This window comes from Erythrolamprus reginae, chromosome 2, assembly GCF_031021105.1.
Source record: "Erythrolamprus reginae isolate rEryReg1 chromosome 2, rEryReg1.hap1, whole genome shotgun sequence".
In the NCBI taxonomy this organism is placed as follows: domain Eukaryota; kingdom Metazoa; phylum Chordata; class Lepidosauria; order Squamata; family Dipsadidae; genus Erythrolamprus; species Erythrolamprus reginae.
In genome coordinates this window covers 307,662,932-307,678,655 of record NC_091951.1, presented here as the reverse complement: position 1 = coordinate 307,678,655, position 15,724 = coordinate 307,662,932, and positions in this window count along the sequence as shown.

Here is a 15,724-nt window from a genome sequence, read left to right as displayed (position 1 = left end):
CTTCCTAGATTTGCCCACTTTTCTGCAACACTCTGTGGCCTGCATTGGCTGCCGATCAGTTTCCGGTCACATTTCAAAGTGTTGGTTATGACCTTTAAAGCCCTGCATGGCATTGGACCAGAGTACCTCCGGAACCACCTGCTACCGCACGAATCCCAGCAACCGATAAGGTCCCACAGAGTTGGCCTTCTCCGGGTCCCGTCGACCAAACAATGTCGTTTGGTGGGCCCCAGGGGAAAAGCCTTCTCTGTGGCGGCCCCGGCCCTCTGGAATCAACTCCCCCCAGAGATTAGAACTGCCCCCGCACTCCTTGTCTGGCATGGGGGAGTTGAGACACCTTTCCCACAGACTTTTTTATATTCATGTTTGGGTATGTATATGTTGTTTGCTTTTTAAAATATGATAGGGTTTTATGTGCTTTTTAATATTAGATTTGTTTTCTCTGGAATATTGTTTTTATTATTGTTGTGAGCCGCCCCGAGTCTTCAGAGAGGGGCGGCATACAAATCTAATAAATTGAATTGAATTGAATTAAGCAACATACACTCTCCCCTCAAGGTAAAGGCAAAAGGTGAATGAGCAATCCCTTGTCATCATCAGAAGAGAGTACTGGCGCCCTCTTATGGCTAACCAGCCAAAGTCTTTAAAATGATATTACAACTGTAAATGTATTAACTACAATAGGCAGTTTAACAGACATGGCAATCCCAAATAAGAGTATATACCATGTACTAACAATTCTCTCTCAAACTTTGGAAAGAGAAAATGGCCAATCATTTCTGAAAAACTGTGCCAAGAAAACTACAAGGATTAGTCTAGGCCAGGAATTTCAAACTGGCAGATGCATCATGCACAGATCATGCCCACCTTAGATCCATGAAGAAAAAACCATCACAATATTTCACCTGACAGCAACAGAGGGGTGGGCTACTGCCTGGAAGGGGGGGATGCAGTGGGGTAGCAAAAATGGAGCTCCATCCCAGAACACCCAATTTTCATTGAAATAAGTTGAAAGAAAATGCAGCGTGTCCTGCATAAACCACGCCCACAGTGCAGTAGCAAAAAATTTGGTAGCCCTTCACTGCAACAACCTGATGCAGTGAGTTTGACACCATAATCTAGGCAATTGCTGGGAGTCAAAACTGACTTGAAAGTTTTATATATATGCTCTTACACACACACACACACACACACACACACACCACAATCCTTTAATCCAGTGCTTCTCAAACAGTGGGGTGGGACCCCTTGGAGGGCCATGGAGCAATGCCAGGGAGGTGCGTGTGGCTCTGGGGAACGTGCATGGTCCCTCTCGATCGATTCCCCTGGACAAGGAGTGTTTTCCCAGTTGGATGTTGCTCTGAGCCTGGAAGAGAAGGCATCCAGACAGTGCAGGGTGGCTACATGGGTTCTTGTTGTTCTCAGAGGGTGCCATGGTATCCATGAATGGCATGGAAAACCTGTTGCTGGACAAGGAAGAACATTCTTTGCATCTGGGCAAAAACTTCGAATGGCACTCTAAAGCCTCCTTCCACACCATTCACTGTGAATGCCCAGCATAGGCAGCTCTTATGGGTCAGGCTGGTGACCCCAAAACATTGGCTAGATTAAACTGGCCTGGCCCCATGTCAAAAGAGGGCCCTAATCCTGGTAGCTGTTCTGTCGGGCTCTCAGTAGACTCCTCCCAAAAATTCACAGGTACAAATTTCAGACACACACAAGTTTGAAAATTCAAAACAATGTTCTTTATAATGAAAATTCACTTAACCTAAGCCCTCTTTTGGTATAGCAAAGAGCACTCGTCTCCAAACAAACTGGTAATTTGTACAAGTCCCTTATCAGTTCTGTGATACTTAGCTTGCAGCTGTGAGGCAATTCACAGTCCTTCTTCTTTCACAAAGTGAAACACACTTTGCTCTGGTTTAGTTTCAAAGCGGGGGGAAATCAGCACACAAAAAGTCAAAGTCAGTAAAGCAGTCATGAAACACAATGATCAGATAATCCACCACAATGGCCAAACCCACAGGCTGCTATTTATAGCAGCCTCACTAATTACCACTGTCCCACCCAACCACAGGTGGCCTCATTTTCTTTGATAATAATCTCTCAGTTGTTGTTGCTTATGCATCGCTCTCCGCATGCGTGGCTGTATCATTAACTCTTGTTCTGAATCCAAGGAGGAGCTAGATAATTGATCTCCTTCTGAGCTGTCTGCCACACTCTCCTCCTCCCTGTCACTCATGTCTTCTTGGTCAGAGGAGCCTTCATCAGCAGATTCCACCGGGGGCAAAACAGGCCTGCAGCATGTGGATGTCTCCCCCATATCCACAGTCCTTGGGGCAGGAGCTGGGCCAGAGCTAACCACAACAGTAGCCAATGCCTGCCAAACCAAAACCAGGCTCCACTGAGTTCAGTGTGACTTACTCCAGGTAAAGGGGTAGAGCAGCCTTCCCCAGCCAATAGTTTGCTTGCAGCTTATAATAAGTAAAATAATAAATATTAAGACTAAAATTCCATTGGGGCCCAGATCGGAGAGTTAGGGGTATGCGAAATGTTTACTTCTTCCTTGGGGGGAGAGTAACCGAAAATAATTGAGAAGCACTGCTTTAATCTAAAGATCAGACTTCATGAGGAAATTCCTTCCCTTGGGTTACTGTCACTTCTAAGGACCAGTCTAAGGATCAGTCCTATGACAGGGAAATTGCTGGAATAATGTTCGTTTTGAGAAATCAGTTCCTCTCTCTACATCATTGGTTTAGACTTTCAAAAGTCTATTTTTGTCCCATGTTGTAGAAAAGATTATCCGTGGCTTGTCGCAGAGTTAAAATTCTCCCAGTAGATAGCTCTTTGGGAGCAAAAACGGCTGCCTGTCAATGGGTTTGAACACAACACAAGTGAAACCCTCCCAGCAGGCATCTCTTTCAGCCACCCCTCCCCTCCCTTGCCCAGAGACAAGACTGAGTTCTCTTGTCAGGCAGCAGCAGCTTCCAATAATCCCTGCTAGTTTCCCCATTGCCTTTCTGAGGAAGTTGGAAGAAAAGTTGATTGTGGGGCATTTGGCATCTAATTGTACGTGGCATCAGGTTGCTAAGCACCCAGATCTCACTCAGATGTGCTGGGTACAACGTTTTGCAATTGTCAGAAATACTTATAGGTCATAAAGCACACTTTCAAGTTTAATTCGAACTGCTGCAAAAAGTTGTGAGTCGAAACTGCTAGTATTTCTGTTTGTCTCACTACAGGGTGAGACTATGGGGAGCCTCATACCATCTATTATATCTCCTGAGTATTAAATCATTCATGATAGTATTGACATTGTGGAATATCCTTCCCCTTGAGATTAGGCTGGCGACATTGTTCATGAGTTTCTGAAGGTCCCACAAGACCTAGCTCTGCCATCACCCCTTGGGGACCCCAAGGAACTGAAAAATTAGTGAAATGGTTTCCTTATTACTGACTTTTACTTTTTTTTAGCCACTTTTTTGTTTTTATTGGCTTTGATACTAATAAGGATGATCATTTCAGAAGTATTGTTTTTTAATTTTGCTGTATGCCATTTTGAGATACGTGACTATATAAATTTAAATAAATAATAAAATACCTGAACTGGTATAGCACCACCCATCATATTGTAGTCATTACCTTTCACTTGAAGACGGTACAATTTCCCCAACAATTCAAAAATCTGTCAATGAAACAATTCCTGTACAAAAGATGGAGGCTAATTTCATTATTTGCTCATTGTGGCTCTGATTCAAAATGACATGTTACATTATACGCTGTGTTTCTGTTTAGGGTTCATAGATTGTTTGGAATCGATGGAGTTTTTAGTATTTTTTCAAATTCCAGATTTTCAAATCAGCACTTCACGGTCTTGGCAAAACTAATTGTGTGTGTCCCCCCTCGCCCCCCTCCCCACACCCAAAATGTTAACACTTTAGGTCAAAGCATCAGAGTGAGTAAACCAGTAAGAGAAAGACATGTTAGTATAAAGGAATGCAAGTGGTGATATGGGGAGACCTAAAACAATATACAAAATGAAGTGTTTGGTTTCAATTCAATGAAACTTAATGAAGGGTTTTGATATGATAATCCCATTTTAATGATTACAGAGGGCTGCGTGGAGAGGGGGGTCATAGGGAACGGGGGAGGGTATGATTCTCAATTCATCCTTGTTCTGCACCAGGAAAGTGTCAGATCGGCTGTTTTGCTGAAGATAAATTTTTCATGCTCCAAATATTCAGAGTGAAAATAAACTACACTGATAGCAAGATGTGTAGTGATTTGCACATTATCTAAGCTATGGAGTTATTCCTGACAGTCCCTATTCTAGTCCTTGATTTCGCAGGCCAGCTACTCTCTGCAGCTGGAGCAAATTATATCAACAGAAGTGCTGATGTGACCACAAGTTGACAAAAGGACATGATTTCTGGTAGCAAAAAAGCAACTATATTTTATGAAATTGTATCTAATAATGTTATTTAACTCGTGGATCCTGCATCTGACGTCTACTTTTTATCCAGTCCTTTCAGCAGCCCTTTGTTAACAGTCACTCTGAAGAGGAAATAAAATGTAGGCATTGAAATAAAAATTGCTCTACTCTTTTTAATAGCTCAGCTGCAGGCTCTATTGTTTTACTTAATGGATTGTATAACTGAAGTCTTTCCTCTTGACTATACTCATTTGGCTTCCTAGTTGCTCAACTAAGCTACAGTATCATGGTTCCAAGAAAGGAAGATCTGGGCAAGAGGGGTAACTCGAAATGCTTCCTTCCCCCTTTTAGAACATCACTACCTCTGACACCTGAGGGCATTGAGAAAAACAAAAGTTCTATTACATGACCTTAGTTGTCTCCTGACCCAGCTGAATTTTCTAAATAATCTTTATTTTTAGATGTTGAAACTGCAATCTGCTGCAATCTAACCAAGTAAAATATTTGGCAGCACCCAATGGGAATTCTTTTAATTGAAATATTTATATTTAATATTCCTACCTGATAGTAAACAATATCAATTTTATTTTATTTTTAAGTGACTAGTTGAAAGTTTTTAAGAATTTAAAAAATCTGCATTGAAGATGAAGACAACATACATTTAAAAATCCTGGAATTCTGAAATTAGATCATTATTAAGATACGTTCTCACCCTGCTGGTTTTATTAACTACTATAAATAAAGTAAAATAAACTACAGTACAATCTTGGTGACAAGTGGCCTACGGGATCAGAAATTCTATTTAAAATCAGGTAAAATTAGGCTGAGTTTGTGAATAGATTGTAAGAATAGGGTAGTCTTTCTCTCACTTGTAGAAAATCTGGGCATAATCCAAAGAAGCAACTTTTCAACTGGGATATTTTTGGCCATGACCATTAAAGCCTTACATGGCTTTGGACCAGACTACCTCTGGAACCGTCTGCTACAGCATGAATCCCAGCAACCGATAACGTCCCACAGAGTTGGCCTTCTCCGGGTCCTGTCAACTAAACAATGTCATTTGGCGGGCCCCAGGGGAAGAACCTTCTCTGTGGCGGTCCCGGCCCTGTGGAACCAACTCCCTCCGGAGATTAGAATTGCCCCACCTTCCCTGTCTTTCGTAAACTACTCAAGACTCATTTATACCGCCAGGCATGGGGGAGTTGAGATATTCCTTCCCCCTAGGCCATTACAAGTTATGCATGGTATGTCTGTGTGTATGTTTGGTTTTATAATAAGGGTTTTTAGTTGTTTTATTATTGGATTGTCACATGCTGTTTTTATCATTGTTGTTAGCAGCCCCGAGTCTACGGAGAGGGGCGGCATACAAATCCAATAAATTATTATTATTATTATTATTATTATTATTATTATTATTATTATTATTATTATTATATTTTTGGGGTGGTAGGGTTTGATCTAGAGTTAGAAGAGAAGCTGAAAATAGTATATCAAATATCTATGCTGTTCCTCCAGTGCATAGCATAATCCTGATCAAATGAGAAATATCAAATGGCATTTCCCATCCCATTTTCTCTGTCTGTGTTATCATGCCAGCTTGTTGTTTGTCATTTTTGGATCTTGATTATTTTCAACAGGCTGAAGAAGGGCTTGAGGGGAAGATCAGAAAGAAATGAGCAGTAGATGTCTCGCTGAACTGGCAAAATTAAAGGATAATATATATTTCTTGGTCCTGAATCTCATGAACTTAGCTAGAATTCTAGAATCACCTGTAAGTATGGATCTGCTAATTATCTTTCCATGTTGTCAATTTTAAGTAATTATGCAAATAGAAGTTAAATAAGTTCTAATGATGCAAGTGACAAAATATGTCATAATGACTAACTTACCAATTCTTTTTTCATTATTGAAAAAAAGGAAAAAGAAAATGTACAGTGGAGGTAGATTATATCATCTTATTTTGCTGAAAATCTATATATTTTAAGAAATGAAGTAAAACCATAGGAGCTAAAGAGTCAGGTACTGGTCACACTTTTCAAATATTCTTTAACACATCATAGCATATGATAAGTATTCAACTCAAATTAAGCACAGGCTTAACTCAGGTCCACTGTTATGGTGGGAAAATAATCAAACATGATTGGTTAATGGTTTGGCAGCTCCCTATAAAAGGGCTGGCTGTCAGACAGGAGTTGGGTTACTGAACTGTTTACAATTGTAGAAAACTCACACTTGTCTTTCCTCTTCTATCACTGATCTAACACTGGTGACGAAGGTGGGATCTGGAAGAGAGTAACTCAACACAGCAGCACTGGTGTCAAGCACAGCAGCAGCAATCATACACTGGTTCAACAATTTTGACCATCTGCCATCATGATGACTGCCTATGTATCACCTCACCCCTTCAATCCAGCCACAAAACAGTGGGAGTCAAGTGGGAGTCCTACATGGAGACAATATTTGGGCTCTCAGAAAACAGGAAGATGTCATTATTCCTTAGCTACTGTGGCAAAGATGTCTTCAACCCAGTGAAAGCTGTTGTCTCGACAACTGCTGTGACAACTGTGATTAGATTAGATTAGATTTATTGGATTTATATGCCGCCCCTCTCCGCAAACTCGGGGTGGCTCACAACAATGGCAAAACAGTACATAGTGACAAATCCAATACCCACCAATCCAATTACAATTTTAGGTTAAAAAAATTCATAAAAACAACCCCAATATATCTAAAAAACAAGCACACAATCAATTAAACACCAGAACAACATGGGCAAGGGGGAGATGTTTCAGTTCCCCCATGCCTGACGGCAGAGGTGGGTTTTAAGGAGTTTACTAAAGGCAAGGAGGTGGGGGCAATTCTAATCTCAGGGGGGAGCTGGTTCCAGAGGGTCGCAGCCACCACAGAGAAGGGTCTTCCCCTGGGTCCCACCAGATGACATTGTTTAGTCAACGGGACCTAAAGAAGGCCAACTCTGTGGGACCTAACCGGTCGCTGGGATTCGTGCGGCAGAAGGCGGTCCCGAAGGTATTCTGGTCCGGTGCCATAAAGGGCTTTATAGGTCATAACCAACACTGGCAAGCCCTGCAGAGCACACTCCAGGTGCACTATGGATCTAAAAAATTGAAGTTCGTCGAACAGTGGGAGTTCCACAGCTGGATATAAGGAGAAGGTGAAAGTATAAACCAATTCACAGCCTAGTAATTGTCATGGATGCATATTCTAAAAGGCTGGAGGTCATTATGATAACCTCAACTATGGCAGAGGCATAGCTTCTTTGCCACTCATGGTCTACTGTACTGGTCTCTGACAATAGGACCTAATTCACTGCCACACAGTTTGAAATATTCCTAGCTGAACAAGTGATTAGACATGCCCTTGTCACGCTGTTCTATCCAGGCAGCAAGGGACTGTCCAAAAGAATGGTACCATCAGCCAAGGAGGCCCTAATTAGAATGGGTCTTGGGGATTGCCAGACCAAGATTGCCAGATTCCTGATGGTCCAGCACATTACATCAGTACCAGCAATAGAAGTCCTGCAGAGCTATTAATGGGCTGGCCACTCAGGTCACATTGGACCTCCTTCACCCCAACTACATAGCCCAAATTCCACCAGACTCAACCAACAAAACTAGGCTTTCTAATATAGGGGGCAACATTTACATTGAGGGAACCACAATTACACTGAGGGAACCCTCTGGGTACCTGGCAGGGTGACAGAGGTAACCAGGTCAAAGACTTACAAACTCGAGTTAGGAGATGGGAAACCATGGTGTCACCACATAGAGTAACTATGTGGCTAAATCAGCACCACGATACTACAGTCACCAGACACAATTCAAGCTGATCAGTGTCCAGATCCTAAATACCTTGACCAACAAAATAAAACATTAACTAAAACTGTCTCAAACCTGAATTTACAACACACACACTTGAAGAACCAAGGATCCATTGAGGAATGATTGGAGAGGACGGCCCAAGCCAGATAGCCATGCCCAGGGTCGATGGCCAGGTTGACACCCAGAAGTCTCCATTGAAACAGCTGGAGACAACGATAATCCAGTTCAACCAAGTGGACTCCAAGGAACTAACTAAAGTATTCAGGTCAAGTAGACCATGCCAACGCACCACCTACTTGTGGGACTACATTCAGCAAACAACCTTGATCGGCCAGGGACCAGGTGGGGGTGGGTATTAAGTATTCAACTCAAATAAAGCATAGACCTCACTCAGGTCCACCATTATGGTGGGAAAATACTCAAATGTGATTGGTTAACAGTCTGACAGCTCTCTATAAAAGGTCTAGCTGTCAGACAGGAGTTTTGCTCAGTTACTGAACTGTTCTACAATAAGAGCTATTGTTAACAAGTTCACATTTGTCTCGCCTCTTCCATCGCTGATCTAACAGCAGCATTCCTACAGGCACTAAAGATTAGGTTGGAAATTTATCCAAATCTTCCCTGTTCATTATAATATGAATTTGTTGACAGCACTGGCTATCAGAAAGCAGTTGCCCTATTTCGGTTTCTAATTCTTAATTGTGTTTTGAGCCTGCTGATCCTCAAACATGGAAAAAAAGGGGGTTTTTTCTCTGCCTTTCCCAAAGCAGTTGGGCTTCTTTCAAGTATTTGCAGAGCAATGGAAAAAGAAAATGTCTTGTTAAATCCTGAAGTACTAAGAAGGCTCTCAGCTGTGGACAATGCGCCATGTACACTGCAGCTGAAACAAATCACAGAGTATAACCTGTTAAGGATGTAATTGAGATACATGCAATCATTAACCTTGGAACAGACTGGGAATCAGTTAATGAATCAAATCAATACCCTCTCCACTGATCCATAATAATTTGAAAGAAATGAAAAATTTAACAGTTGCAGTATGTGAAGTTATCATGGACTGCAATTAGCCAGCCTCTGGGAGATTATGTTACCTAGTTACCAGCGGATATATGTAATTTCCTTGGATCTTCCAAGAGAGATTTTTATAAGGACAGGTGCCAGACAAGGAACTAGGTCACAAAGACACCTTAGGCGCTGTCTGTCACTAGGTCAGCTCTCTTTTCCTTCCAGCACCCTTTATACCTCCTAATACTGTGCCCCTAAAGCCAATGGAGGTGTTTTAGAAGGACATTTCCGGGGTTTTGTGACCTGGGTACACGTCTGTCCATCAAAAGCAAATATTAAAATGCATTTGTTACGCACACTGCTTCAAACTCAGGTTTTAATTAATGTGTTATCAAAAGAGAAAGATGTCTGTCAGATGTATACATATATTTCAAATGCACTAGTGATTATAAACAATTAAAGGAAGAAACTGAACCACACATAGCTTACTTAGGCAGATGCATAATGATCTTGAAGGCTACAGCTATTTTACATTTTTGGTCATGTAATTTGCATAAATTTACATTAATACAATGGATACATGCTTTGCTAGAGCTAGATGAAATAATTTCACATTTCCCTATGTTGTTTAGCTTGCCTGCCTCTGAATCAATTTGCTCACTTTTTTTTTTTACACTCCAGGCAAAAAATGTTTTCAATTTGTCTCTGAATTTTATTTCAGTTTACAAAATGAATGTTTGTATATTATTTTTAAAATGTGGGCATGGCTTTCTTTTTCCTTTTATGCATTTTCTTGGATGCATTATTCATTTTCTTGAAGAATAACTGCATCAGGACATTTGGAAAAGAATTTGATCATTGAAGTTTTGCCTTGCATACTGGATTGGAAAGAGAGAATTCATTGAAGTCAAATCAGACAGATTTCTTTCCCATTCTTAGTCACTACTATATATACACCACATACAGCTTTTATGGTTAAGATATAATTGCAAAGAAGCTGGAAAAAGAAACAAACTCTTATTACATGGTTCACTTCCAGTCAAAGTCTGTGTGATTCTCTTATGGGTTTCAAGTGAATTAGGGAGAAAGGGAAGCATAAGTGGACCACAGACCATAGATTTCTTTTTCTTTTTTTACTTCTGCTGCACTCAGAAAACTGCTAGATTGGAATTCTACCTCAGATTATGCAGTCCAATTACAAGCCATAAAAATGAAGGAATGCTACAGTGATTTATGAAGACTAGTAGGTGAAGTTTTCTGACAATAAAGGGTGGCCCATAATTTATTTTTTTCATCCCCAAAATGCCATTCAGAAGCATGTTGCATTCTGAAACCAATATAGACTTGTTCTGACTACACATATGTACAGTGCATGTTCACACAGCCTGTTGTGTATTTTACTGTTGTATTATTGTAACAGTTCTTATTTTTATTTTTTAAAATACTTTATTTATAAATATAAAGAAAGAGAAAAGGGGAAGTGGGGAAGGAGGGAGGGATGAACAGAAAAAAAAGGGAAAATAAAAGGGAAGGTGGAGAAGGGAAATACATAGTCAAAAGGTTTGGATAAGTGGTAACATTATACATTGTAAGTTATGAATCATAGTACATATATTTCTTAATATCATTCTTGCATTCGATAGTCTTCAGTGGCAATACAAGAACAGTTCTTATTTTTAATTTTGTTCACCAGAGACAATTATTGAAATGGGCCGCTATACAAACTATATAGATAGACGAAAAATACAGACAGACAGACGATAGAAAGAGATTTTTTTTCAAGGAATAGTGATTATTTCTATCACTGCTTCTCTCTTCGGCCTCTCTTTCCACTCATTTCAAAAGAGAATAATCAGTCTGCAAGGCTTTCCAATATCGGTATCGACTAGTAGGCCTTATAACCAGAATTGTTTTCAAACCTAGAGCCAGGCCTGCAGAAAACCATTTCTTGATGGAGCAAAGGCAGTTGCATCTCTTCATAAACCACAGAGGCGCTGTATTAAGTTTCTTACTCTCTGCTAAAAAAGAGCTTCACTAGACTCTTCAGAAAGTGATAGAGGAACCATGTTAGGAGTAAGGGAATTTCTGTCAAGTACAGATTAAAATTCCTGAATAACTTGCACTGGCAATAGAAATGGGGGGGGGGATTAAAGTTTCAGAAATTCATGTCAAATATATGTATATCATGGGTGATAGATAATAAACAGCTCATTTTCTAACACCAAAATGAGGAAAGAAAGAAAAGAGAAGAAGAAACACTGTTGTCGCTTACTTCCACAGCATGTAATCTGTGATAACCATGCACAGTAGGATAGTTAGTTCGCTACCACATGCAAAGCAGAAAGCAGATGGTATAGCTGATATAGATCACAGGAACGTAAGTGACTGTCAGTGTGCCTGTCTCTGTATGTTCGTGTATAAATCAGCAAGGAATATGACATTGACATACTCCATCAAGTCTCGTTTATAAAGAACAAGTAGTGCAACATTCTGTGCATCTGGCAAAGTAACTCAGGCTGTCAATCTGTGGATACCGCTGACATTGTACTACTAGCATCACTTCCATCTGTGTTGTTTTTCTAAGGCTACTTTTTTACTTGTATGATATGAACTGGTAGTTGTTGGGGAGGTCTGAGTAATCCGGAAACAGTTTCAGCAGTCAAGTAATGGAGATTATATAACAATGACTAAATGCTTCCCAACAGTAAAGGATAAAGCCTCACTTCTTCCCAATGACTCCACAAACACTAAAGATGATATTACTGCCATACAGCATGTGTGAGCAGACAGATAGTGAGAAAGGGAAAAGAGGAAAATTAAAATCTATTAACAGAGAAAGCCTAAAATTAATAGCTGTTTAATGAACAGTGAGTATCAAGTTCTATTTGGCTTTCAGAGATCGCTTTGTACCTGGCTGAGGTACTAGCATGTGATCTCTACCAGACTCTTGCACTCTATAAAACAATATATACAGTGAAGGCATGATAAAAATAAATAGTAAACAGTAATCTCAGGGAAATTTTGGAAGGGCAGAGGAAACCACAGATTGCATATAAGAATTTTCTTATGACCATCTTACTCATAGTTTGCAGGTAGATTTGTAATGCAGGTACATATAGTAATAAATTTAGAAGTCAATTTATTTATTTATTTGTTTGTTTGTTTGTTTATTTGTTTATTTGTTTGTTTGTTTGCTGTCCCTCTCCATATCATATCACAGGTAGAAATTTTAGATTGGTGTTAAGTTACCTATAGTGTGTAGAGCAGGGGGATCAAACTCAAGGCACAAGGGATCGTCGGGTCCACAGAGTGTTTAGATCTGGCCTATGGGGACTCCCTGGAAACAGTGAAGGACTTGCTCATAGTGCCCCTCCCAGTGAAAATGAACCTTGAATGGGCCATGTGTGGCCCTCCCGATGTGGGGATGGCCACACCTTCCCACCCATCCCAGGTCAAACACAAACCTGATGTGGCCCTCCATGAAATTGACTTTGACACCCCTGCTGTAGAGCAGTGTTTCCCAACCTTGGCAACTTGAAAATATTTGGACTTCAACTCCCAGAATTCCCCAGCCAGCGAATGCTGGCTGGGGAATTCTGGAAGTTGAAGTCCAAATATCTTCAAGTTGCCAAGGTTGGGAAACACTGCTGTAGAGTATCAAAAAGAAAAAAAAGAAAAGAATTCTGAATACTTGTGGATTACCTGTTTTGTTAAAACAAAAAAAAAGTGTGAACACAGCCTATTGTGATATTTAATAGACTCTTTACAAAGCATACCATAGATTAGCACATGTGTTTCTTAATATGACACCATCCTCCCAGATTTAACATCTTTTGGGGTAAATCTGATTCCATGTATCCTTATTAAATTTCCCTTACCAGCAAGACCATTTGTAAGTAGGGGCAAGGCTATTGACCTCTTTTCCAAATTATTTTTCTTTAAGCTTTTCTTTTTATACTTAAAGAAATAACTGAAGCCTTTTATTTGAATGAATTTTGCTGAGATTAATTGTTTGATTACATAATATAATATATTCCAATGGCTATATAAGAACACTTCATACTACAAACTTTTACATAACAGTTGTAAGAATTCATTCTGAAAATGAGCTTAGCTCTTCAATAGATTCGATTGGAGCTTGGTGAATTGATCACAGAATTTTGAAATTCATAGTTGTCCGATGATCATGCAATAATGGACCTGTATGTTAAATTAAGGTATGTCATAAATAATGACCAAGAAGCCTCTGATTAAAATATATATATATAGCACCCTTCCACTTAAACTACAGAAGATAATGTTTGTGATGTCTTGCTGAAGAAATTAAAGGTTTCAAAATGGGAATCATTAGGATATTAGAAAATATATGATCTTGTATGTTTTACAAGGCTGATTATCTGCCATCTTTGGACATATTCCAAGCCAGCTTGTTCTACAGACTTGGCAAAACCCAGTCCAAAAACTCAATGAAGGGGAAAAATAGGAAGCCAGCTCTAAATTGCAAGGGAATTAAGTATATAACATATGAGTTTTCCAAGAAATATGAGTAGTCTTGTTAATTAGTATTTTATTATTTAATTATTTGTACATTTCATTTTACTTACCCTTAACCCAATATGTTTCACCTATAAATAAACATCTCAAATCTTTTCTTCAATATTAAATTGGTGGATTCTCTGGTAGGAATATTCTACTGAAATATTATTAGTAATTATTATAGATGGCAGAAACCATTCTATTTGTACATCAACAAAAGAATTAAGATGATGTCAGTTTCAATATTCCTGATGTGGGTACCTGAAAAAGAACATATGGAAGCAATTGTCCACACCACATTACTTTGGAAGTCCTTGACTCAATTCAATCATCAAATCAGAAGCAATGTTTGGAAATGCAGAGATTAACCTTCCCAAATATGAATATAAAGCTAAACAAAACTGAGCTAAGCTGCATGTCTTGTTGAATTCATTGGAAAGCTAAAATATTATGAAGCAATAGGAATTCCAGTAGGACTTCTTTAATTTTTCATTATTTTAAAACCGTTTCCTTTTTTTGTTTTGATGCAGAATATAATGACAATTTAGAAATAATAATAACTCTATAGTAAGCAGGCAGGAGTTCCTTTTTGCCATTGCTGGTTATACACGCAGTTCCTGGTGACTGGCTTGTGAGCGTAAGCACCCACATGTGATTTGGCCTCTGCGCATGCACAGGAAGCCAAATCTCATGCGTGGTCGTGCACATATATGAGATTTTGCTGATTTTCAGCATTTTGTTGCTCGCGGAAGGAAGAAATGATGAAAATTGGTGAAATCTCACACACGCAAGCATCCTCACGTGGGATTTGTCTTCCTGTGCATGTGCAGAAGCCTAATCTCATGTGGGCATGTGGATGCACCCGCAGATTACCCAGAGCTGTGTGCGCAGCTCCATTTTTGCTATTGGTGCGATGGCGTGAAGCATACCGGTAGGAACCCAATTCTGATAGTAAGCATATTTTGCACTGTATTTAAGAAAGATGAGATGAATAAATTTTGTCAGTCTGTAAGGCAAGAAGATGAGGTTGGGCTTCCTTCAAAAGGTTTTAAGACATGCTGCTGATTTTCCCATAAGCACTGCTGTTTATTAAGCATGCCAAGTTCCCCCCCCTCCCCAACCTTCAGTGGGATGTGGGGAAAAATCTGCTGCTGCTTTAAGTCCATTCATTAAACTAAATTCAACTCATAACTTGTGCACAAGCCTTAAAAAATGCTTTAATGAATAAGAATCATAGATTGACCCAGATGAAAAGTCAATGAAGGGCTACCAAAGTTTTTACTACCACACTGTGGGCGTGGCTTATGCAGGATGCCCTGCATATTCTTTCAACATCTTTCAGTGCAAATTGAGTGCTCTTGGGTGGAGCTCCATTTTCTCTAACCTACTGTGTCGTTGTCGTCCCCCCCCCCCCGTCTGGGCAGCAGCCAGTGATGGGCTCCTACAGGAACGGTCAGGAACGCAGTTCCGGTAGCAAAATTTGGAGCTCCACCCCAGAGCACCCAATTTGCACTGAAAGATGTTGAAACAAAATGCATAAGCCACGCCCACGGTGTGGTAGTAAAACTTTTGGTAGCCGCCCACCCCTGTGTACAATCCAAAGCTCTTCTGGATCATTTTCAGTGTGCATAATCATATGAGGATGTTTCTTTTTGAATGCGAGTTTGCTAAGGAGAAGAAGCAATATTAGAAAATAATCATTAGCTGATAAATTATTTGTTTCATCATACCAGGGGTGTCCAACTCGCATCGTCCTGGCAGTGTCACGTGACATCTCACAACTTTTCCCCCTTTGCTAAACTGGGTGTAGGCATAACCAGTGACTCATCCGGCTCAGGAGAGCAGGCTTGACACTACTGCATTATACCCTACCTTTCCTTTAGCACAATAAATCCAAGATCACCTCTCATTT